This window comes from Sus scrofa, chromosome 8 (genome assembly GCF_000003025.6).
Source record: "Sus scrofa isolate TJ Tabasco breed Duroc chromosome 8, Sscrofa11.1, whole genome shotgun sequence".
Taxonomy (NCBI): Eukaryota; Metazoa; Chordata; class Mammalia; order Artiodactyla; family Suidae; genus Sus; species Sus scrofa.
Window position 1 is genome coordinate 13877066 of NC_010450.4, and position 26060 is coordinate 13903125.

Genomic DNA, 26060 nt, shown 5'->3' on the forward strand with positions numbered 1-26060 from the left:
GTTGCTAAATTCCACTAATTCTGGTGGGGGGAACCTTTTTTTTTGGCTCATGAGCTCAGCACATGAAAGTTCCTAGGCTAGGGGGGTCGAATTAGAGCCTCAGTTGCTGGCCTACACCAGAGCAACTCAAGATCTGAGCCATGTCTGCGACCTACACCACAGCTCACAGCAAGGCTGGATCCTTAACCCATTGAGCAAGGCCAGGGACCGAACCCACATCCTCATGGACACTAGTCGGATCCGTTTCCACTGTGCCACAACAGGAACTCCCAGGAAAAAAAAAAAAAAATCTAACTTCAAAGATTTCTTTCTCTGAACTCCTTTCCTGATTTTCCCGTTGGTGTTACTATGCAATTTCCCCAGCTCCCGAAGGCATGTAGCTATACAAAGAAGATGCCCAGTAAATAGTAAATATATTATTACTGTTATTACTATGTTTATTTAATACTCATCATAGAACCTCTCTCACTGAAATTTAATCATTGCTCTTTCTTCAACGCCTTATCCATTAGATCATCTACATGGTCCTTAGAAGCAAGGTACATATCTTATCTTTTCAATCAGAGGATATAACAATAAATTCATTTGATCAATTAATAAATACAGTGGACAGGAATATTATTTTGAAGTCACAGAATCAAGAATAAGCTTAAGCTTAAACCCCTGTCACCACCGAAGACAAATTTGACCCTGAATCCCATTGCTTGGGAACTTGATACTTGATTCATGCTGATGCTTACTTATATAAGTCTGAATCTTTCTTTTTTCTAAGAATTTAAATCGACTTTTAAAAATTAGAAAAGTTTCAGATTTATAAGAAAGTCCTAAATGCAGTATAGCAAAATACATAGTTCCTGGATACCCTCACCAAATTTCCCCTATGGTCAGGACTTGATGTTAAAATACTAAGATAATGTACATTTGCATAGTGGTACATTTGTCAAAATTAAGGAACCAACAATATAGTGCTGTTGACTAAACTACACAGATTATTAGGATTACATTACTTTCTCACTAATTTTTTTTTTCTTTCTTATTTTTATAGTGCTTCCCAGGGTGCCATTTTATGCTCACTTTTGTTTCAAAAATTTTGATATTTTCGAGGAGTACCAATTAGGTATTCTTTAGAAAGTCCTCAGTTTGGATAGGTGTGATGTGTTCCTCAAGGATAGACCAAGTTTATGTGTTTGGGGAAGAAGACCAAAGGGAAGTGTCATTGACATCAAATCATATCAGCAGTTCATATTATCAGCATCTAAATAGATTAGGTGAGACAGTGTTGGTTGAATTTCTCCCCACTCAAAGTCACTTTTATCTACTTTCTGTATTTTATTAACTAAAGTCACTAAATGCAGCCAACACCCAAAGTTTGGGAGTTTAAAGTTCACTTCCTTGAGGGAAAGTAACTCCTAAACTATTTGGAATTCTGTATGAAGGATCCATCTGTCCTCACTTGTTCATTTTCTTCAATCATTTATTTACAAAGGAATGGGCATGGATATTTATTTTATATTTTGGATTGTAACCTAATAGTGCATTTTTTTTTTTTTTTTTTTTTTTTTTTTGCTCAAATTATTGTGGCTTTGAGTATCTGAAGCCCTTCAACGTTGGTTCTCATGTCCCTTTGATATGGCCTCTTCCTTTTGTTTCTTTATTTCCTCATTTTCTGGCAATGCAAGATACTCCAGGTTAATTTTGTATAATTTCTGACCCAGCCCTGGAATGAGTCGTATCCCCAAAGAGCTCTGTTTCCTTTTCTTAGAGAATGATATAAGAAAACAAGGTCAAGGTGCTTGGTTTTCTTTCTCAGCCCCCCCCCCACCCCCCAGTTGGATAGCTAACCGTGTCATTAGCATAACAGTTTCTTTCCACTGACTATATTTTTCACTCTTTCTCAGAAATGCTTTTGTGCTCTGGTCCTTTTATGTGATTTAATGACACTAACATAGCCAAAACCTGAACTAGGTATAATGTAAGTGCCCCACATTTTGCCCTGTACCACAACCCATGCTGAGTGTGACCAACAAGGATAGGCTAGGCTAGCTTTCCCATATTTTTGAGAGCTCCATTCAGTTTTTTTTTTTTTTTTCTCAGTTCATTTATCTTCTCTATAAATCCAAATTATGACTGAGTCCCAACGGCTTCAATTTATAACTCTTTTATACAGTCACAGCAGAAATGTCATCCTTGGGGAGCCTGGCTACAAGGTGGAGGTTTGGAAATGATACACAGATAAAGTTATTCTGCAAACACCATCATCAAGAAAGGCTTTACTGGAGTTCCCATCGTGGCTCAGCAGTAATGAACCCGACTAGTATACATGGGGATGTGGAGTCAATCCCTGGCCTTGCTTAGTGGGTTAAGGATTTGGTGTTGCCATGAGCTGTGGTAGGTTGCAGAAGCAGCTCTGATCCCGCGTTGCTGTGGCTCTGGTACAAACTGGCACCTGCACCTCCAATTTGACCCCTACCCTGGGAACTTTTCCATATGCCACAGGTGCGGCCCTAAAAATAATAAAAAAGAAAAGAAAAGAAAGGCCTTACTGATTGATTTGGCCACATTTGTAAGAATTATAACTCTATGCATTTTTTTTCCCTCTAGGCATGCAAAGTTCACTATTGAAGAATAGCATTTTCTAAAGGTAAAAACAAAATTTGAAGCAGTAAATCCAAATAATAGATTAGTTGATAATGCTCTTAAAATTTTTGGTTTACTTTTTTCTGTTATAACTTCACATGAGTTCTAGTCAGTAGCTTTAAAAAAATAAAGAGCATAGGGGGGAGTGGGATGGATTGGGAATTTGGGGTTAATAGATACAAACTATTGCCTTTGGAATGGATAAGCAATGAGATCCTGCTGTATAGCACTGGGAACTATATCTGGTCACTTATGATGGAGCATGATAATGTGAGAAAAAAGAATGTATACACGTATGTGTGACTGGGTCACCTTGCTATACAGTAGAAAATTGATAGAACACTGTAAACTACCTATAATGGAATAAATAAAAATCATTATAAAATTAAAAAAATAAAAAGCATCTAATAAGAGTAATGATGGCCAATATAAAAAATATTAATGCTAGATTTAAATTATCCCCAATATGCCCTTTCCGAAGTTTCATGAAATTTTAAAAGATACTTCCAATGTTTCTGTGAATGGCTATCAGAACCAGGCAACTCTCTGTTGTCTACTTTGGGTCACATAATGAGGAAATTAGTACATCCTATCCCTTACCTAAAGACTATTTACTTGGAATTCTCTATACCTCTAGAAGCTATAATACCTTACAATTTTTTAAAGTCATTCAAGACTTCCCCATTGAAGACATGTACTGAGCATCAGTTTGTTCCAAAACTTTTTTCTTTTCCTAAAGAAGTATATTGATTTTGCCCAAATCACTCAAATTCAGTGACAATAAAGGTGACCATACACATGTGACATGTAGAGTGATTGCCTCACAGAACAGCATACTAGGGCTAAGTGCCATTGCTGATACTGGGCCAAAATATTCAAAATCCAACAATGCAAATCTAATTACTTATTTCATAAAATAGAGATTTCAAATAATAGTCATAACTCAATTTCAAGAGAGATAATTTATTTTTATTTGCTGGGTCATTGACATTTTCCTTTTCTTCCTGGGTAACTGCAATGACGAATTTTTGTTTCATTTCAGGAGGTATATTTTACATAGTGCCTGAAGTGGTCCTTAGAATGAACAGAAGCAGAAAAAAATAAGATGATGAGATGAAGTTCCATTTCATTACATTATTTGGAAGTTTCTCATTAAGTTGTTTGAATACACATTAGCAAAAACTTCTTTCAACATCAGAAGGGTACAGTGGTAACATGAGTTCGGCTTCCAGCTCAGGTTTCCAACCCAAGCCCCTTCACTTATCATACATATGACTTTGGGCAAGTTACTGAATCTCTCATCTGGCAAATGGAACCAATGCAAATGCAAGTAGCTACATAGGATTTCGTTATCTTTGTAAGAGTTTAAATGCAAGTGTTTAGCACAGTGCCCAATACGCAGAAAAGGTTCCATGCTTGTTAGATGCTAGTATTTACTCACACAAGAGTTCTGATGAGGAGTTCCCGTCATGGCGCAGCACAAACGAATCTGATTAGACACCATGAGGTTGTGGGTTGGATCCCTGCCCTTGCTCAGTGGGTTAAGGATCCAGCGTTGCCATGAGCTGTGGTGTAGGTTGCAGACGCAGCTTGGATCTGGCGTTGCTGTGGCTCTGGCATAGGCTGGTGGCTACAGCTCTGATTGGACCCCTAGCTTGGGAACCTCCATATGCTGCACGTGTGGCCCTAAAAAGACATAAAAAAGCCCTGGGAACTATGTCTAGTCACTTATGATGGGGCATGATAATATGAGAAAATAGAATGTGTACATGTATGTGCAACTGGGTCACCATGCTGTACAGTAGGAAAAAAAATTGTATTGTGGAAATAATTAAAAAATAAAATAAAATTAAAACAAAACAAAACAAAAAAAGAGCTTTGATGAGAGTTGTGATGGTTAATTTTACAAGTCAGTTTTCCTGGGCCACCAGGTGCCCAGATACTTAGACAAACATTATTCTAGGTGTCTCTGTTTTTGGATGAGATTAGCATTTACATAGGGAGTAAAATAGATTGCCCTCCCAGTGGTGAGTGGACTTCATCCAATCACTGGAAAGTCTGAATGAGACAAAAAGCCTGACCCTCCTGCAAAGCAAATAAAAGAGAATTCTTCCTGCTTGTCTGCCTTTGAAATGGGACATCCGCATTCTTTTCTTGCCTTAGGATTCTAACTGAAACATCAGCTGTTTCTGGGTCTCTAGCCTGCCAGCATTTGGAGAGGAACTGCACCATCCATTCTCCTGGCTCTCCAGCTTGCAGACGTACGTACTCTGTGTATCTTGGGGCTTTTCAGCCTGCATAATCACGTGAACAAATTCCTTATAATAAATCTTTGTGTATGGGATGGTAAAAGAGAGGGGGGAAAAAACCTGAGATTTTAAAATAGTTCAAGTATGCTAATTTCTATGATGTTCTCAGTTGTCATTCTTCCATCCTAGGCTGACCTGCTAGTGTCACACCGTCATTAAAGTGCAGCCGGTGTTGGTGTAAATTTATAATTGGCGTAATCCTTATTGCTGACATGTCAATATTTAACTTGCATTAACCTTTCCTTTGAGGCTGACAAATTGTGCATCTGTGGCTTGTTCAGTCTAATTTTTCATGTCATTGCCTTGCAAAGCATACAGATTTATAATGTCACTGTGTGATGGATGCAGGTCCCTTCTCTGCCTGGAAGAAGGGTTTCAACCCACTTAGATTATCCATTGGGTTATTTATTTATTTTCAGTTCCACCCACCACCTATTTTTACAGGCTTTCAGTGAATTTACCTCCCCAAGGCCCATATTTTGAGGACGAATGGAAGGGTACCCCTGTCAGGAATCATTAACATGCTGCTGCTAAGGCACCTACACATTGTTCTGGCCTGTCTCACACAGAGCAGCCCTCATCTGTGTGTGCACGTTGTCACTAAGAATTTGTTGACAAAAATTGAAGACCGGTGAAAGAAAATTAGGTCAGAATAGTGTGGGGGAGGCAAAGTGACATTCTTGTCAGTTTTACCGAATCTCTAAGAACAGAGTAGCCAGAGTTATAATTTCCTTAGGATGTGGACAGCTGAGACTTAAACTCAATTACCTCTTTTTTTTTTTTTTTTTTAATTTAGAGTTATTCTTGCCCCCACTCCTCACAATCTTTGGATTAAAAAAAGTGGACCAGTATCCAAGAATTCTTAATTGAAACTCTTGGGCCTGAAGGCTAAGGATTTGGGACCAAAGGAGATTTGGAGGGCTGAGGCATCTCATAGGTGTTCAAAGATGGGTTTAGGTGAAGATAAAAATATGGCATGACTTGCTAGCAAACATTGCCTCCAAGTTTCACAATACTATATAAATGTTAAGCTGCTTTCTCCACTTCACGGAGTGTTTTAGAACAGTTGGGGTTATTCAACCTCCACCCAGCAAGTCTAGTACATTTATTTAACACTTTCTAGGGTAAAGATGAGATATGCCCAGACCTTATATTTTGAGAGGGATAGTTATTTTAATTTACATTTTAGAGAAAGTTTGAAGAAAATCCAAAGGAACTGATGCTGAGATTTCATCTCAGTTCAGCAAAGTGTTATATGCACATATGCTATTAAAATGAAGCAATCATTAGTCTATTTCTTGGATCCTCAATTAAATTCTCACATATTTAGAATGTCTTGAATTATTTATGGAAATTAAAAATGGCTGATAGTGTGTTTCAAACAACACTAGAGAATAGCATGTTGCCTGGTACTTTAACTAGCAGAACTAAAGCTAGAAATGCCAACTTCTTACTTTTAAGTCCATTAATATTTTCAATACAACAGGTCAGGAGACTTCCAAGCTGTTACAAGTTCATTTATTTAGTCAACCTAAAATTTAATATGTGTCTTTTATGTATTAGATACTCTTCTGGGGGCCAAAGATACAAAATATTTCAATAAGTATTCTTACCTTCATAAAGTTTAAATTTTAGTGAAAGAAATAAGCAGTGAATATAAGTCACTATGCAAGAGAATGTTATGCTTTAAATTACAATTACCATATATTATGGTAATTGTATATGGTACCTTATAGAGAATGGAAAGAGTAATGGCGGATGTACCTTTTGATAAAATTGCAAGGGAAGCCCTTTCAGAAACAGTAGTATTTGAGCAGAAATCAGAATGGGATAAAGGAATGAGCTGTGAGGGAGAATATTTAAAGTGTGATGAATTATTGATGCAGTTGTCCTGAGTTAGGTGTGTTTTGGGCACACTTTAGAGCGGCAAAAAATACGAGAGTCTAGAATGCAGTGGGTCAGGGACGAGGATAGGGAGGGGGCTAGGTTGGACAGAGTTCTGGAGGCCATGGAGATTATTGAGGATTTATTTGAGTCTGTTGGGAAACCATCTGATGGCATGAATTGAATGCATTCTATGTTGTGTCTTTCATTTTTGAAAACAGTCATTAACTAATTTTATTCTTTTACACGTAGCTGTCCAGCTTTCTCAGCACCACTTTTTGAAGAGACTGTCATTTCTCCACTGTCTATCTCTCTCCTGGATGAAGGATGGATTATAAGGAGGTAAATCAGAAACAATTATATGTACTAACAAGGAATAATGCCACTCTTTAATGTTTATATAATATCTTCTCCCTAAAGTCCTTCTATACCATTAGTGGAATTTCTACAATTATCCTGAGATATAGGTAAGTACGTGGCATTAATTCCATCTAACAGATTAGAAGCTGAGCTTGTAATGTAGTACATCAAGAACGGATATTTCAAGAACAGTGCTCTATCAACCACACAGCAATGACTATTTTACACTGATAGATTGGGAAGGTGGAGGTAGATAAGAGTGAGGGATAAGTTTCTACTTAGAAGAGAAAGTGAAGATCAGCAGCTTTTGAATTCAATCAATACTTATTTATTATATATTATGTGCCAGGCACTGCATTAGGTACTGGGGATACAGGGAGGAAAAGTCAATTCCTGCACTGACAAAGCCTGCTCTAGGATATAATAATAACCTTTATTCTTTTATGCTAACCAATTTAGAAGTGGTACATGGGAGTTCCTCTTGTGGCTCAGTGGAAATGAATCTGACTAGAATCCATGAGGACACAGGTTCGATCCCTGGCCTCATTCAATGGGTTAAGAATCTGGCGTTGCTGTGAGCTGTGGGATAGGTTGTAGACATGGCTTGGATTCTGCATTGCTGTGGCTGGGGCATGGGCCAGCGGCTACAGCTCTGATTCAGCCCCTAGCCTGGGAACCTCCATATGCCACAGGGTGGCCCTAAAAAGACAAAAGACAAAAAAAAAAAAAAAAAAAAAAAAAAAAAAAAAGAAGAAGAAGAAAAAGTAGTGCATGTTTTAATCTCCCTAACAATCATAAGTTACAGGAACAACTATAATCAATATTTCACAGATAATGTCATTAAAGAGCAGAAAGACTAAACACCTCATACAAGGTCACTCAAGTGTGCCGTTTGTAAGCTTCAACTGGATTCAAGCCCAAGTTTAATCCCAAAGTCTGTTCTCTTAACTCTATGCTGCTTTTACTCTTTAAACATTCTGTATGTTTCAATGTCACTTGCATTTCTATCTTGGGTTTTGTGTCTTTTTCATTTTTTGCTTATCTTGGCATGTGGATTAGTGACACCTATTAAAGGAGCTGGGGGATAAAAACCTAAACGGCTTTGGGTCTAAGTAGGTAAATGGGAACCTACTGAAAACTGCATTTTATTGAGTTGTCATCAAAACCAAAATCATATACACATGTATATGTGTATTAATAACATCCAAAACATTAGTTTTTCTTCAATTTCATAGGAAATCCTTTTCTCACAATCTCCTGCTTCTGTGTCTTCATAAGTTTTTTTAAATTTTTTTTACACATATACATTCTTTTTTTCACATCCTCCACCATGCTCCATCATAAGTGACTAGATATAGTTCCCAGTGATATACAGCAGCATCTCATTGCTTATCCATTCCAAAGGCAATAGTTTGCATCTATTAACCCCAGATTCCCAGTCCATCCCACTCCCTCATGTCTTGGCAACCTGTGAGTAATGTCAATAGCCCAATTCTCTAGTTTTCCTAAATATGCACAGGGTAGTATAGCTATAGACTGGACAGGACAAAATAAAAAACTAAATAAAGTTTTAAACTTAGTCAAGGCTTCATAACTTAGAGTATATTTCTTACTTTCTAAACTAGAGGTAAAAAATGAACCCTTAAAATTTTTATATGGCTTTTGGGAGATAAGTATTTAAGAACTTGAACTCTGAACTGAATTTAAATGCCAAGTACACTGCTTGTAAGTAAATAATGTAACACTTCTATGCTATACTTTCTTCACTGGTCAATGGAGATTAAAAAAAGCGCCTAGGTTATAGTGTCATTTTGAGAACTTACTGAATTAATAAAGTGAAATATTAAGTGCTATTATTATTTAAATCTCACATCTCAAAGATCTCTGCTAAAACATTGAGTTGTTTTGGTCATGGAATGTTTTTCGACTGATGAAAATACCACTATTTTGGACTTCACAGGTCAGAGAACATTTTCTGTAAAGGGCCAAAGAGTAATTAGTTTTGACTTTGTAAACTATATTCAACTTTGCTGTTGTACCATGAAGCAGCCACAGGCAATACATAAAAAAAATGTTTGTGGCTGAACTCTAATGAGACTTTACAACAAAATGTAGGCAAAATTTGTCAATTCCTGAAGTATATAAATTTGCTAAGTGCTCTCCATGCACATTACATATTTGACTTTAACTGTCAAAAAAAAAAAAAAAAAACATAATAAAGAAGTCCCAATAGATTTCTTGTTGTGGCTCAGCAGTAGTGGACCTGACTAGTATCCATGAGGATGTGGGTTCAATCCGTGGCCTCACTCAATGGGTTAAGGATCTAGCATCACCAAGAGTTGCAGTGTAGGTCTCAGATGCAGCTCAGATCCCACATTGCTGTGGCTGTGGTGTAGGCCAGCAGCTGCAGCTCTGATTCATCCCCTAGCCTGGGAACTTCCATGTGCTATGGGTGAGGCCCTAAAAAGAAAAAGAAAAAGAAAAAAAAGTCACAACATGCATACTATTGACAATAGAGCACTGTGACACGTCTACACGAGGACATAGGCAGTGACCACAAGGAGAGTGTGGGATGGTAGCAGGGAATGAGACAGGTGCTAAGGTTTATTCCTGGTCTTCTAGGGTTCGTGTTTCCATCCTTCCTTTTTGGGTCCAAGGTGCATATTTCACCTGTCACAGATTATCCTAAGGTGATTTCTGGCTGGGTATGCCCTAAGCAGGAGAGGAGAGGAGAGAGAGAGAGAAGTTGATCTAAGGAGATTGGGAGTCTGGGGCAAATTGATTTTTGTTTGTTTTTTTAAGAAGGTATATTGATGTTATGGAGATAGTAGAGATCCAGTAGATAAGGAGATGTTACGATGCAGGAAAGGGAGAGACACTTTCAAGAGTGATTCCTTGAGTATGAGTGCACCACAAGGTGGATGGATTGCCTTTAGGACTACAGTGAGTTCATCCATCAGAATAGGAGGTGTGTCAGAGCAATGGGCCAGGCCGGTAGCTTGATCCTAGGAGTCTATGCAGGTCGTCTTCAGATTTCTTCTATTTTTTCTGAATTGAGAAACAGTCAGATTTGAGAAGAAGAGAGCCTATGTTGGAATATTGGATATTTCACACCTTCCTGATACACAGGAGACTGAAGGACAGGGAACTTAGTACTGAAAAGTTATATCCTTTGAAAGTCATTGTGTAAAGTGAGATGTATTAGTACACATATATGTGTTTACCCAGTTGCATTCAGTTGATCTTATGCAGGAGTTGGCTGGGAAGGATTTGGACGTTAATGAGGGTTAGGGCTTCATCAGATGAAGAAAAGAGGAGAAATGGAGTTGAAAGTCAATGCAAACTATTGCTTTTAATGATGAATTCTGAAGGGAGAAGTAAAGGAGATAAGGGAGGGAAGGGGCAATGAGAAAGTAGATGGAAGATTTCAGGTTGGTATAGAAATCAGTGGAGACAAATAAGCCAGAGGAAGAGAAATGTAAATATGAGGTGATAGTTGAAGAATGAAATCATTAAAGATTAGGTGAGGTGAAAACTATTGGTAATATCATCTATGTAATGAGCATGAGAATGAGTGACTATTCCTTTAATATTCCTTAAAGTGTTTAAATTTCAGAGTCTTGGTAGAATTTCAAGCCCTGTAAGAATTGACTTGGCAACCTTTTCCTTTCTTTCCCTTTTTTTTTTTTTCCTTTGTAGAGTGCTTTTTAGTAATTTTTCAAATTTCAGTATAAAAATGATCACTTTTCCAGTCAGTCAAGAGTTTCATGTTTCAATATGGCAGTCACTGGCAACACAGGGCTATCTCAATTTTAATGTTCAATTAAAATTACATAAAAATTTAAACTCACTTTCTCAGTCTCGCTAACCACATTTGAAGTTCTCCAGAGCCACATGTGGCTAAGCACTATTCTTTTGGACCATGAAGAATCAGAATGATTTCTATCACCACAGAAAGTTCTATTGAATGATGCTATTCTAAAGTTTTGCTTCATACTATTCCAGTTGTTAAACAAGTGTGGGACAGAATAGAAATTACATTTTACTTTGTCACCACCTGATCAGTTTTGCTAGAGACAGAAATTATCTAATTACTATGGCACCACACTGCCCAGATACCATATGTTTTATGGCATCTATGAAATAGGCAGATCATGGCCATGGCTACTGCATCACATAATATGAGCTAATAAGAGTAATTCACTAGTAAAAGGCAACACAAAAGATGTGTTTGATTAAAGCAACTGTCTCCCACATGCTCTCTTTTGTCAAAGGCTCTAGTTATTTTGGAGTGTGTGGAGATTTTGTGATGCAAACCATTAACCTTTATTATGACAGTGTATCTTCTAGCCCTCAAATCAAATCCATGATATGGCTCAAAATGGCAAGAATATACAGATGGGAAAGAGCATTGATTCTTTTAAAGCCTTGAAGCTAGCAATTTACTTCTGGTCTTACTTCTTTTGGAAGTAAATGGATGCGCAAATAAGCAATCATTTTCTCATGAGTGAAGATGAGGTCAGCTAACCATCTGCTTTATGCTAGCCATGTGGCACAATTTTCAGAGGAAATTGCTATGGCTGTAACCAGAATGTCAGAAAGGCTCACTTTTCAGCTTCAGCGGATGTTGTGTTCATTTGATGGAATTTTGCTTTCTGTGGCATTTAAGCCTATATTAAAAACATACACCAAAGTAGCAAAGCAGAAGGAAGACCAAGAGCTATAGGAAAGGCATAGTGGTGAACTCTTCCTCTGTGTCAGATCTGTGTGAGATGGTTCAATTATATCCAGTCACTTCATGTTCACACCAATTACTTGCTGTACGTTTCGTTTTCATTTCTGTTTTACACATGAAGCTACTTTAAAAAGTTAAGATCAAGTAACCTGCTCATGTTCTCAGAATTGACAATAGTTGGAAGACGGAGATCTTCTTGACTCTAAGAAGCTATCATTATGTCTAACAAAGTTATATATCACCTGCTGAATTTCCTGAATTCAGGGAAACTGAATTGTCTGGGAACACTCTGACAATTTGGACAAAGAACCGACCACAGTAGAGACTTGAAAATGCAAAAAGAATGGACACGTACAGAGAACTGCCAGTGAGGGAGGAATCAGAAGTTTATTGAGTAGCTACTCCTAGTCATATATCAGATTATTTCCCTGAAAAAATGAATTTTTTTTTGAACTTCTATTTAATCTGATGGGTTACACAGTTTGAACAATATTTTAATAAATTATAATATTTACCAATCAAGGAGGTTAAAGCATAATACGGCTACACTAAATTAATACCTACTACTATAATATGGTTCTATAGTAGACACCAACCCTGTCAACTTTTATGACAATTAAAAATTCCTTATAATAATTGTTACCTGCTTTTGCAAGAGTGTATTTTCCTTATCAGTCTAACTAAAATTTTGTCAGTTTAGTTGTTCTTTTCAAATAACAGACTTTTAGTTTGTTGATCTTGGCTACTATTTTTCTATTCTATATTCTATTCTTTTGTATTTTAACTTTTTTATTTTCTTCCTTCTGATTGCCTTGACTTTAATTTGCTCTATGTTTCTAATTTCATGTGTCTGAAGTTTAGGTTACTGATTTGAGATCTTTCTCATTTTTTTTTTTTTTTTCTTTTTAGGGCCTCATGTGCAGCATATGGAAGCTCCCAGGCTATGGGTTGAATTGAAGCTGTAGCTGCCAGCCTACACCACAGCCATAGCAATGTGGGATCTGAGCTGCGTCTGTGGCCTATACCACAGCTCTTGGCAATGCTGGATCCTTAACCCACTGAGAAAGGCCAGGGATTGAACCTGCATCTTCATGGTGAGCCATGATGGAACTCTACTTTTTTTTTAATGTTGATATTTATAGCTATAAATTTCACTCTCAATTCTGTTTTCACAGGACCCCATACATTTGGTATATTGTGATTTCTTCTTTGACCATTAGTTATTTAGGAATGTGCTATTAAATTTCTATATATTTGTGAATTTTTTATTTCTTTTTGTTACTTATTTCTAATGTTAATTCTGTTGTGGTCAGAGCATATAAAAACTATTCCAAAACATGAAAGAGCCAGGACTACTTTGCAACTCATTTTATGAAGCCAGTATTATACTGATACCCCAAAATAGGCAAAGATATCCCAAGAAAACTACAAACTAAATTTCCTTTAGAATATAATGTACACATTTGTAATACTCTACATATAGCAAGATATAACATGGATAATATATCATGATAAAGTCATGTTTATACCAAGAATTCAAGGTTGGTATAACATTGAAAAAAGCGGGATAGTGTAATATGCTATATTAACAGAATAAAGGTCAAAAACAAGAAGATCATCAAAATAGATGAAAGAAAATAATTTCACAATATCCAAAAACCTTTCATAATAAAAATACTCAACTTTCATTATGATTATTAATAAACTATTTTGAATATAAAAGAAGTCCACAATCTGATTCTGCCTTCTTATCTCTTCTTATATCCAATCTAATAAAGGCCATCTATAAAAACACCACAGATAACAGACCTAATGCTGAAAGCCTACCTGCTTTCTCCTAGTATCAGAAATAAAACAAAGATGTCTGCTGGGGTAACATCAAAAATATACCTGAGGTTATAGCTAAGGCAATTAGACAAAAAATAAAAATAAAAAAATTCAGATTCGAAAAGAAGTAAAACCATACCTATTCACAGATGACATATCTTGTATATAGGAAATTCTAAGAAATCCTCCTTCCCACAATCACACACAAACACAGAATTAATAAATGAGTTCAGCAAACTTATAGGATACAAGATCAATATTTTAAAAATTGTATTTCTACACACTGGAAACAAATAATCAGAAAATGAAATTAGAGAGTTCCCATCATGGCTCAGTTGTTAATGTCTCTGACTAGGAACTGTGAGGTTGTGTGTTCAATCCCTGGCCTCGCTCAGTGGGTTAAGGATCTGGCGTTGCCTTGAGCTGTGGTGTAGGTTGCAGACACAGCTCAGATCCCACGTTGCTGTGGCTGTGCTGTAGCCTGGTGGCTACAGCTCCAATTAGACCCCTAGCGTGGGAACCTCCATATACTGTGGGTGCAGTCCTAGAAAAAGGCAGAAAAGTACAAAAAAAAAAAAAAAAGAAAATGAAATTAAGAAAATAATGCAATTTTCAATAGCCTAAAAATGATAAAATGCTTAGGAATATGTTTAATAAAAGAAATACGACTTCACTTAAAATTACAAAACATTGTTGAAAGAAAATAAAGAGCTAAATAACTGGAAAGACATTCCATGTTCATGGATTGGAAGACTTAATATTGTTAGGACAGCAATACTTTACAAACTGATGACCACATCAATGCAATCTCTATCAAAATCCCAGTTGTTTCTTATTGTAGAAATTGACAAACTGATCTTAAAATTCACATGGAAATTGAGGGATACAGAATAGCCAAAATCATCTCAAAAAAGATCAAAATTGGAAGAATCATAACCTCCAATTTAAAATCTTATGACGAAACTATTGTAATCAAAAGTATTTTTCTCGGCCTTCCTATTATGGCTCAGCAGTAACAAGTCCAACTAGTATTCATGAGGGTGCTGGGTTGAGGACTGGCATTTTCCTGAGCAATGTATGTGTAGGTTGTGGGATGAAGCATGGGTCCTTTGCTGCTGTGGCTGTGGCATAGGCTGGCAGCTATAGCTCCAGTTTGACTCTTAGCCTGGGAACTTCCCTATGCTGTGGGTGTGGCCCTAAAAAGACAAATACACACACACACACACACACACATATATATTTTTTTCTCTAGCATAGCATAGACATAAACTCATTAAGAAGAATTGAGGGTCCCTTACTTTATAGTCAGTAGATTTTGACAACTGTGCCAAGGACAATAACTGGGAGAAAGAACAATCTTTTCAACAAATGGTGCTGGAAAAAATGGATTTAACAAAAAAGTTTTAACCCTATCTCACACTAATTACACAGTCAACTTTCAATGGATCATAGATCTAAAAGTAAAAGGTAAAATTATAAAGAACTTAATGAGAACATAGGAGTAAATCTTTTTGGCATGGTTTGGCAGTTCTTTCTTAGTTATGACACCAAAAGCATGAACAACGAAAGAAAAAAATAAATCAGATTTCATCAAAATTAGTAATTTTGGAATTCACAAGACACTATCAAGGAAATTAGAAGACAGCCCACAGAACTCTGGGCAATATTTGCAAATCATATATCAGATATATCTCTAGTATTCTTACTATATAAAAATTATTACAGAGATTTTTTTGTGGCAGTGATTTCCCAAATTTAAAAATGGCAAAAGGATTTGAGTATATATTTTCCCAAGAAGGTACAAAAATAGCAAAAAACACATAAAAAGATGCTGAACATTGTTAGTCATGAAAATGCAAAATAAAACCACAATGAGATATTACTTCTTACCCACTAGGATATCTACTGGAAGACTCATACATTCCTGGTCGAGATATATAATACTGCAGCTGCTTTGATAAACAGTTTGGCATTTCCTCTAAAGTGACAAAAAATGGTTTCCATATGATCTGATATTCCACTTTTAGACATATACTCAATAAAATTGAAAACATATGTCCATACAAAAACTTGTAGATAAATGTTCATAGCAGCATTGCTTATATTAGCTAAAAATGGAAGCAACTCAAACATCTATTGACTGAATACTGGATAAGCAAAACATCAGATATTTACAGAGTGGAATATTATTTGATCATAAAAAAGAGTGAAGAGCACTGATAGGTGCTAAAACAAGTATAAACCTTGAAATATTATTTAATGAAGGAAACCAGACAGAAAAGACCACTTACTCTATGACATCCTTTACATGAAATGTCCCGAATAGGTACATGTAAAGTACAATTAAGTTGATTAGTAGTTTTAGGGACTGAAAGAAAGAAGATGAAGACTACTCCCTACAGGGTACAGTGTTTCTTTTAGAGTGATGAAAATATTCTAAAGTTAGATAGTGAAAAATCTTAACAGTTCTGTGGATAAACTAATTTACCTCTGAATTTTGGAAATTAAAAGTATAGAGTTAAATGAATTCTATTCCAATAAAGCTGCTACTAAAAAAAAAGTTTGAGCTCATAGTTTTTTCATCAAAGGAGAATTTCCTGACAAATGCCTGCTGGGTATGTGTGTAAGAATCAGTTCAGAATACCCTCATTATTGGTGTATCCTTTCTCTAACACTCAGCTTTGATGCACTCAGCTGTATGAATACCATCATCACATTTATCAAAGTATAAATCTGTTAGTTGTTTATATGACCATTGACCCTCCTTGAGGTCTGGAATCATATTTCGGAGGTATCTCTCTCGCAGAATCCATGTTCGGCACGTTGAATAAATGAATGGAGATGAAGAGTGCAGGGAAGGGGAGAATGAAACAAAGAGAATCAGGTCTTAACAGGACAGGTAACAAGAGACTTCCAAAATCATATATCCAGGGAGAAAATGAAGCACAATAAATCTCAGCAAGTTTGATTGCTAATCAGCGAGTGAGGCTATTGACTGCTCAGGTGAAAATAACAGATAAGATCAGAATTGAAAGGACATCGAAGGCATACATATTGGGAGAAGATAAGAAAGAAAATCAAAGAAAGAGAAATGCTTTGGGCTTTTGCATTTGACAGGAGTGCAGGGGGCCATTTGGAAACACTAATGCCACATGAGGATAATTTATTCTGTTGCCGAAAAGCTCGTTATCTTCTGCTCGGTGTGACCCATTGAAGTTGCAGGATTTCGGTAGCTGCCCATTTAGGGCAATCTATCATTTTCGACCTAACTGCTCCATCCTTACCAGCAAAGTGGGTGGCAACTTGTAAAAGAAACAAATAGCTCACTTGTGCAACAAGATCCATTTTCCCAAATGTTCCCTGAGATGACAATTTCTTTGGTGTGTCAACCTGGCCCTTCTATTGCTCATCAAAAGTGGGATGTAGATATGTCAACAAACATTTCCAGAGATTCTGGAAGCAATCAACATGAACTCTGCAGGAGACCTGACTCTCTTCTTTTGTTCCAGAACCATGCAAAAGAGCTGAGAGGCTCAATTCCTTAACAGCAGAGAAAAGCAGGAAAGAAGATTCAAAGTCATTTTTGTTAATTAACTGTGGTGGGTGTGTATACATAATCCTGCCAGTAAACTACATTGTGATAGATTCCAGATAACACTGTCCTGGTGATGACTGGTGAGACACTCACAAAGTGCATACACCATCGGAACTTTATTTCAAGTCCAAATAATGTGGACCTAAATATTTGAAACCCACAGTTTGGTAGAGATCCAGAAGAGACGTTTTTTCAACTCTTCGATTGGCTTTCCTCGATCTGTTCACTTGTGCTTCATCCTATACTTTGAAGTACATTGTTTAGATTTTGGAGACACCCTCACCTTAACCCCAATGAGTCCTCTCTCACCCTAGATCTCTTTTCTTCACCTTCCACGAAACAGTTCTTTTAAAACATGCAAAAGCGTGCTTCCCCTTGAGCACTGTGTCTTTGTCCCTAATTTCTTCTAGGAGATAAAGACTGGAAGTTTGTGTCCTGATAATGAAAAAAAATTGGGGTGATTTTAAAGTCTCAATAGCCTGGTTACCAAACGAAAAAGTCTAATATGTTCTCAGATTCTTTTCATGATGAATAATTCACTACCAGTCTGTCTTCTGCCCTTTATCAAAGGTGCTCAGAGATGACTATGTCTCTTCATGCTTTAAGCTCCTTTACCGTAATCTCCCATCTACTATTTCTGGGGATGCCAAAGAGCCATTTCTCCTGGCTGCAGGTAATGAGGTGATACCTTGCCTGTAGATAATTTTTAACTTTCAGTATAAAATATACTGAAAGTTAGTCTGCTTTTCACTATTTCCCTGAGCCAGCAATTCTAAGTAGTGCCAGTAATGAAATAATCTTCCCTGCTGGAGCAGAATTCTCCCACTGCCCCCAGCGCTCACCTTTCACGCTGCTTTGAAGAGTGCATAGAGCTTCCTCAGAAATAGAAAATGATCCCATCAAGAGAGGGGCCTGCCCAAATTGTTCAAAGCTATGTAATTCACAGCATCTTGTATAACAGCTATCAAGGAGTAGGTACTCAGTAAATATTTATTAAATTAAGTGTTTAGATGCAAAAAGGAAGAAAATGTGCAAAATAATTGAAGTTAAGCTATGTGACATGTTCAAAGAAATATATAAGGTTGGAGTTCTGATGCATAGAATAAAAGAGGGAGACACATGCATAGAATATAAGGGATGAGACACTAATGAAAAATGAGGACTAATATTGGGCTTGCTAAAGTAGGTAACATATAAAAAGGTAGTAAAGGGTGACGAGAAAGGAAGAAAGTAAGTCAGATTGAAGAAAGACACAGTCAAACATAGTTTGAGCACTTTCTATACAACAGACTTTCTTTTTTATTTTGTCCCAGGAGATGTAAGATTTATAAGATATTGTTTGTTCCCAAATTAATCACAATCTAGATGGCGAATTAGAAGGCATTCATAAAAGAAATATAAATAATGTCTTTGGAGTGTTTTCTAAATATTGGTGTTTTCTGAATAATAAGTATACAGACAAGGCTGCAAGACATGGGTTATTATTATTAGATTTTTTTTTTTTATTTGACCATGCCTGCAGCATATGGAAGTTCCTGGGCCAGGGATTGAACCTACACCACAGCAGCAGCGACCCAAACGGCTGCAGTGACAGCTCTCCATCCTTCACCCCCTGCACCACAAGAGAACTCCTATTAGTATCCTTTTATAAATGAGAAAATGAAGGTCAGAGAGGCCCACTTTCACACAATTTCAGGTGGGACAGCTGGTTTGTGTGTCCAGGACTATCTGTATTCACAGGGGAAGGGAATGAAAACCAAATATCAATTTTGTTAGTCTGCAGTGTGAGGTTCATGGGGCAGGGGGAAGGGTGGGGGGTGGGGAGGGGGAGAGCAAGGCAGGAAAAAATGATTGGTGTCTGTCAAGGGGCCTCCGAAGACCCCAAATTATTGATGAAGTCTTGGCAAAGAAAAAAAAATCCACTCGAAAAAAAGGTATTGGGTAAAATCAAAACCTGACATTTTGAGCCCTCCTATAAAATAAAGGGACATTTTCTCTTTATACTTGATTTCCTTTAAATCCTGGCTTACTGGTATATAATGTAAAAATAGAAGTCTGAAAACTTTTGGCCTAGTTCCAGGAAGATTACTTGAGGCTTCAAATTATATGGGCTTATTAATATCATAAAATGTATTTCCAGAGATTCATGTAGGTTCACTCCCACAAATAGTAACTACCTTTTAAAAAAGCAAAAATCATAACTTAAAAGCAATATGGTTGTGCAAGTCTCCTCTGCATAATGAAATGAAAATGCACATGTGTATATATGCATATTCATGTGTATAGACACACATACATGCATATATACATATCCATACTCCTACATATATATACACATACCTGTGCATACATCTTGTCTATTTGGTTTCTGCAACTTCATAGTGAAATATAAAATGAACAGGACAATAAGACAAAGTGTTGTGTTTTACCCTATGTCAAATAGTCAGAAATACTATATAATTTAAGTAGATTTCTTAGTGTTTATATGCACTTCGATGTTATTATAAATGCTTCGAGACTCTTAATATACACCCGTCCTAACAGTCTTTTCAAGAGGGTTGTGTACAGAACATATAAGTGAATTACTTTCAAATAGTCAAAATTCTGTTGTATTTGAGTCACAGTGAGGAGGATTTGAGGATATTTGAGTTCACTCCCAAAGTATCTCCTTTGTTTTCTCCGGTATTTGATGTTCAGGTCTCTAGGGTGTTGCAGGAAGAAAGGGCAGCTTTAAAAAAAAAACCAACAGAAGCAGGCCTGTTTTCTGTTAAAAAGCCAAGTCAATGTTGCACTTGCGTTGCTGTCTGCATTTTATCCTGGGGCCTTGGGGATGAGAGAACTATCTCAGGGCCCTCTTCTGTTCTCTGTGCTGAGGTCACAGAAGACCTTCAAGTCAGAAATTCAGGGCTCCAGCTGTCTTGAAGCAAATTGGATTCATTTTTGCAAATTACTATACAAATTAAGTCATACTTTTAATAGGATTATTTTAGGGTTTTGTATCATTTAGCAGAACTGAGCTCAGTAGTTTGGGAAACCTACCCAAACCTCCTTCCTTCCATGTTATATTGGATATCAGATGCTACTGAGAAAAATCGGATGCCAAAAAAGATAACCTCTTCTTTTTTATTGAACTGATGTTTTCTTCTGCTTTATAAGACTAACTCAAAATGGATTATATTCTTCTAACCCACAGCTGCAGCTTCTAACCCATAGCTGCAGTGGACATCAAGTTCAGAAACCCTAAGGCTAAGTATAGTCCAGAACCTAAATTGGCTTCCAACACAATCATGGCAACCTGTACGGTAGTACTAATTGTTATTATGTAGCAATGACTCATTAAACAAACCAAGCAAAAGTATTGATACCTGTGAAGCTACCAGGTCAATTAATTCTGAAGATTATCCGAAGCAAACCAAATTTAAATAGATTTAGTTCAAAGATCTTAAATGTTAAGACCTGACGAAACAAAATAAGTAGGAACCAGGCCACTACGTCATTCCAACGGCAGCCAAAAGTCAATTTCCTCTGATTTAATATGTATATCCTGAGAAAATATTCATAAGTTTGATATCAGGGAATGTTTTGCTTATGTTCTCTGCCAGGAGTTTGATGGTGTCTTGTCTTATATTTAAGTCTTTAAGCCATTTTGAGTTTATTTTTGTGCATGGTGTGAGGGTGTGTTCTAGTTTCATTGATTTGCATGCAGCTGTCCAGTTTTCCCGGTTTTTTTCCCATTTTATATTCTTGCCTCCTTTGTTAAAGATTAATTGACTATAGGTGTCTGGGTTTATTTCTGGAGTCTCTATTCTGTTCCATTGGTCTGTATGTCTGTTTTGGTACCAGTACCACACTGTCTTGATGAATGTGGCTTTGTAATATTGCCTGAAGTCTGGGAGAGTTATGCTTCCTGCTTGTTTTTTGTTCCTCAGAATTGCTTTGGCAATTCTGGGTCTTTTGTGGTTCCATATAAATTTTTGGATTATTTATTCTAGTTCTGTGAAAAGTGTCATGGGTAATTTGATAGAGATTGCATTGAATCTGTAGATTGTTTTGGGTAGTATGGCCATTTTTATAATATTAATTTTTCCAGCCCTGGAGCATGTAATGGCTTTCAGTCTCCCAAAGCAACAGAAATAAAAGCAAAAATAAACCAATGGGACCTAATCAAACTGACAAGATTTTGCACAGCAAAAGAAACCAAAAAGAAAACAAAAAGACAACTTACAGAATGGGAGAAAATAGTTTCAAATGATGCAACTGACAAGGGCTTAATCTCTAAAATATATAAACAACTTGTACAACTCAACATCAAAAAAGCCAACAACTCAATTGAAAAATGGGCAAAAGACCTGAATAGACATTTCTCCAAGAAAGATATACAGATGGCCAACAAGCACATGAAAAAATGCTCAACATTACTGATTATTAGAGAAATGCAAATCAAAACTATCATGAGATACCACCTCACACTAGTCAGAATGGCCATCATTAATAAGTCCACAAATAACAAATGCTAGAGGGGGTGTGGAGAAAAGGGAACCCTTCTGTGCTGTTAGTGGGGATGGAAGCTGTTATAACCACTATGGAGAATAGTATAGAGGTACCTTAGAAATCTGTACATAGAACTACCACATGACCCAGCAATCCCACTCTTGGGCATATATCTGGACAAAACTTTCCTTAAAAAAGACACATACACTCACATGTTCATTGCAGCACTATTCACAATAGCCAAGACATGGAAACAACCCAAATGTCCATTGACAGATGATTGGATTAGGAAGATTGGTGTGTGTATATATATATATATATATATATATATATATATATATATACACATACATACACACAATGGAATACTACTCAGCCATAAAAAAGAACAAAATAATGTCATTTGCAGCAACATGGATGGGACTAGAGACTCTCATACTGAGTGAAGTAAGTCAGAAAGAGAAAGACAAATACCATATGATATCGCTTGTATCTGGAATCTAATGTATGGCACAAATGAACCTTTCCACAGAAAAGAAAATCATGGACTTGGAGACTAGACCTATGTTTGCCAAGGGGGAGTGGGAGGGAGTGGGGTGGATGGGGAGCTTAGGGTTAATAGATGCAGACTATTGCCTTTGGAATGGATTAGCAATGAGATCCGGCTGTGTAGCACTGGGAACTATGTCTAGTCACTTATGATGGAGCATAATGTGAGAAAATAGAATGTGTACATGTACGTGTATGCTGTACAGTAGGAAAAAAATGTATTGGGGAAATAACAAAAAAATAAAAAATAAAATGTATATCCAATGTCACTTATGGTAGATGCCTTGTTACTTGTCTATTTTATATATAGTAGGGTGTCTGTATCAATCCCAACCTTCTAATTTATGCTTCCTCCTATGTTTCCCCTTTGATAAACATAAATTTGGTTTCAAAATCTTTGAGTCTGTTTTTTCTTTCTTTTTTTTTTCACTGTTTTTCTATTGTATCATTTCTATTAGATCCCACATATGCCTAATCTCATATGTTATATTTGTCTTTCTCTGACGACTTACTTCAATTAGAATAATAACTTCTGGGTCCATCCAACCTTGTCTTCCTTTTACGGTTCTGAAATGTTAAGACTTCTCCCTAGATATTGACTTCTTTTCGGATCTCTACTTTTGAGGAAGGTGCAGTAGGGGCTTCAATTCAAGATGATGAAGGATGAAAACTGGCTTAAGTGATGTTTCATATCATGAGTTATAACCTGCCCTTTCTTCCTTGTTAATCCAGCTATTTTAAAAGAACTGCAATAGAAACAGGTCTTTTCAGATAAGGAAAAGAGACAGATACCCTTTTAATATTAAGGTAAAGCATTGATAAATGTCTTTTTAACAATTGTTAATGCTTTACCTTAATATTAAAAGGGTATCTATCTCCTTTCCAAATAGGAACTGCTTTTCATGGATGGTTTCATAGCTCCATCTTTATTTCTGCCATTGTTTTTCTGTTTCTTCTCTGTAAATGTGATGGAAAAGCCACCCCATCACAAATAATATTGAGAACACTTAGACTATATTGTTATTTATTGTTCGATATCAAAATTGGTGTTGAAATTTTAATTGGTCTAAAAGTGTTACTATCATTGCATAAGATGACTCCTCTGTCTCACAGCTCCAATTCAATTGAAAGCAATATCTTGAAAAGAAATAATACAGAGAGAAGGATGACAGGTGCCATGTTCCCATCACTTTCCTCTACTGGGACCCTAAGGTTTCAGTCCCTCATCCACAATTTTTCCCTCACAATGAACAGCTTCAATGCTCTACTATTGTAGGTCTCTCTACCTTGGCTTGGGTTTCTGTTTTCTAAAGGCAGTCTCCAGCCCTCCCATCCTCTGCCTAGCTGTAAATACTTTTTCAGCTTTTATGGATCAGCCTATGGATCCATAAAATGTCCAGTGAGTAGAATTTACTGACCATCTCCAAGCTTCATCCTGACTTTCTTAGAATTGACTCCTCTTCTCCAGGGCCATACCACCTGGCATCAAGTCTCATAGAATCCTCTGACGGGATCCCCTAAAAGCAGACATCCCTCTACTCTGTGTTCCTCAAGATCTGATTTTCACCATGGAATTTTGAAAGCCATGGCCTGTACCCTGACATGAAGTTTTCAACAATCTCTAGTAAAACCAGGAAAAATTAGGAAAACTCTGATTTTTAACTAAAGCCCTTTACATCAATTTAGGAATCTGATTTTATTCTGAGAGCATGTTCTTTTTACTTATCTGAGAGTAGATTGTTTCCTAGTTTATGGAAATGCAATAGTAATTGGATTTTTTCAATGTGGGTATTTGGCAAAGTCAAAAGTTAGCAATCAAATTTGAGTTCTCAAGTTGAAGTAAATAAACACATACTGCTTTTTAAAATTCACATATCTGCCACAGCACCTGTTCACACTTACTGCAAATGCTTCTTTGTATAAATGAATGTCTCTGCAGACTCCAGGCCCTGTGACAGCAAAGACCATGCCTTCTTCATCTGGTTACTAGGATCTAGTGCAGCACATGTTTAAAGAATATTCTCTGCAGAATGGATGATGGGAAGAAACGTAACAAAAAGGGAAGAAGAATATTAGTAATATTTCCTTTTAATCTTCTGGTCAATATTTTAAGAAATACAAAAGGATCCTCCCACAAAACAATATGGAACTTCAAGAAGTCAATATCTGTCTATGACAAGAATTTCAGGCTTATATGTCTGCTTATTACTACCTATCTGTATAGTGTATATGAAATGTACATATAAAAAAGAGGTAGTTGGAATTCCCGTCGTGGCTCAGTGGTTAACGAATCCGACTAGGAACCATGAGGTTCCGGGTTCTATCCCTGGCCTTGCTCAGTGGGTTAAGGATCTGGTGTTGCCGTGAGCTGTGGTGTAGGTTGCAGACATGGCTCGGATCCCGAGTTGCTGAGGCTCTGGCGTAGGCCAGTGGCTACAGCTCCGATTCAGCCCCTAGCCTGGGAACCTCCATATGCTGCAGGAGTGGCCCAAGAAATGGCAAAAAGACAAAAAAAAAAAAAAAAAAGAGGTAGTTTATTCGATAAAGTAAAACTATACCTGTATAATTGAGAGAATACCTTCTACCTTTTTGAAATAAAGCAATAATAATGCTAGTATTCACGCATGATATTTATGAAATTTACTAATTTTTAAAGCACATGTTGCCTCCTTTGACCTTCAGGAGACTCAATGAATTAAGTATTAAATGTGTAGCGTTCCATGCACAGGTTGGAAAAGAATTTCCAGACTCAGAGCAAGACGAAGAGAAAGACGATTTTATTGAGATAAGAAACACTGCTAGCACAGTGGGACGACTTCCTGATGATCAGGGAGAACTGATCCTGAGCACGTGGTTGTGTCTGTTTTTATAGCCCAGGGGCAAAGGAGAGAGGAGAGATCTTAGGGTACATTTGCTGGTTGGTTGGGGTGTATACTTTCCTATAGGGTCAGGGAGAGGAGCATGCCAAATACCTTCACTAATATGGGACAGGAGGGAGTAGGCCAGGTTGCTGAAGGGGAAGAGGGGGCTCAAGAACTTTGTAACCATTGCATTGAGACTGGTGGGGTGATAAAGTTCTGGTAATTTTTATCCTGGCTAGAGGCTCTTTGAGTTTCTCTCATTGGAGAGGCATTGAAATCCACAAAATCCACTTTTCAGACAGAAGGATCAGCGAGCCTCATTTCTGAAATGGCAGAGTGGAAACTTAGAGCCATGTGTTCTATCCTCAAACCCAGTGTTAGGTTTTGTGTTTTTTTCCCCTGATGGCAGCCGTGTACCAAGCAGGGACACAATGGGGACAGAGCAGTCTCTTTCTCTCCAAGGATCCATTCCCTTGTGCATTCCTTCTACCACATGAGAAGGAACATTTCATGGTTATTATCTAGATTTGTCAGTGTATGATGATAATTAAAAGCAAACTGCTTTCTATTGTTACTGTTTCTAAATTCTGGACCTATAATGCATCATTGCCCTTTCCCTGCACCCTGGGAGGCAGTTCCTGCCCATCACTGGTACACCCATGTGTATTAGGCAGACAGAGACAATTATTGTAGCTAATACCTCTAAATATCAAGTGTTATATTTTGCACAATAAGAGTTGATCTGTCACAACACAGGGTAATATAGGTCTTGGAGGGCTCAGTTTCATGCAGTCTTTTAGAAATCTAAGGTC

General features: G+C 37.0%; 1 long non-coding RNA gene across 1 annotated transcript in view; it reads left to right on the top strand.

Moving 5' to 3' along the window:
* Positions 4763 to 26060, top strand: part of LOC106504597 — a 30877-nt gene continuing 9579 nt past the window's right edge. Inside the window, exons 1-2 of the long non-coding RNA XR_002346583.1 lie at positions 4763 to 4898; positions 7083 to 7172. This is a non-coding gene — a long non-coding RNA (uncharacterized LOC106504597). The remainder of the gene's footprint in view (positions 4899 to 7082; positions 7173 to 26060) is intronic.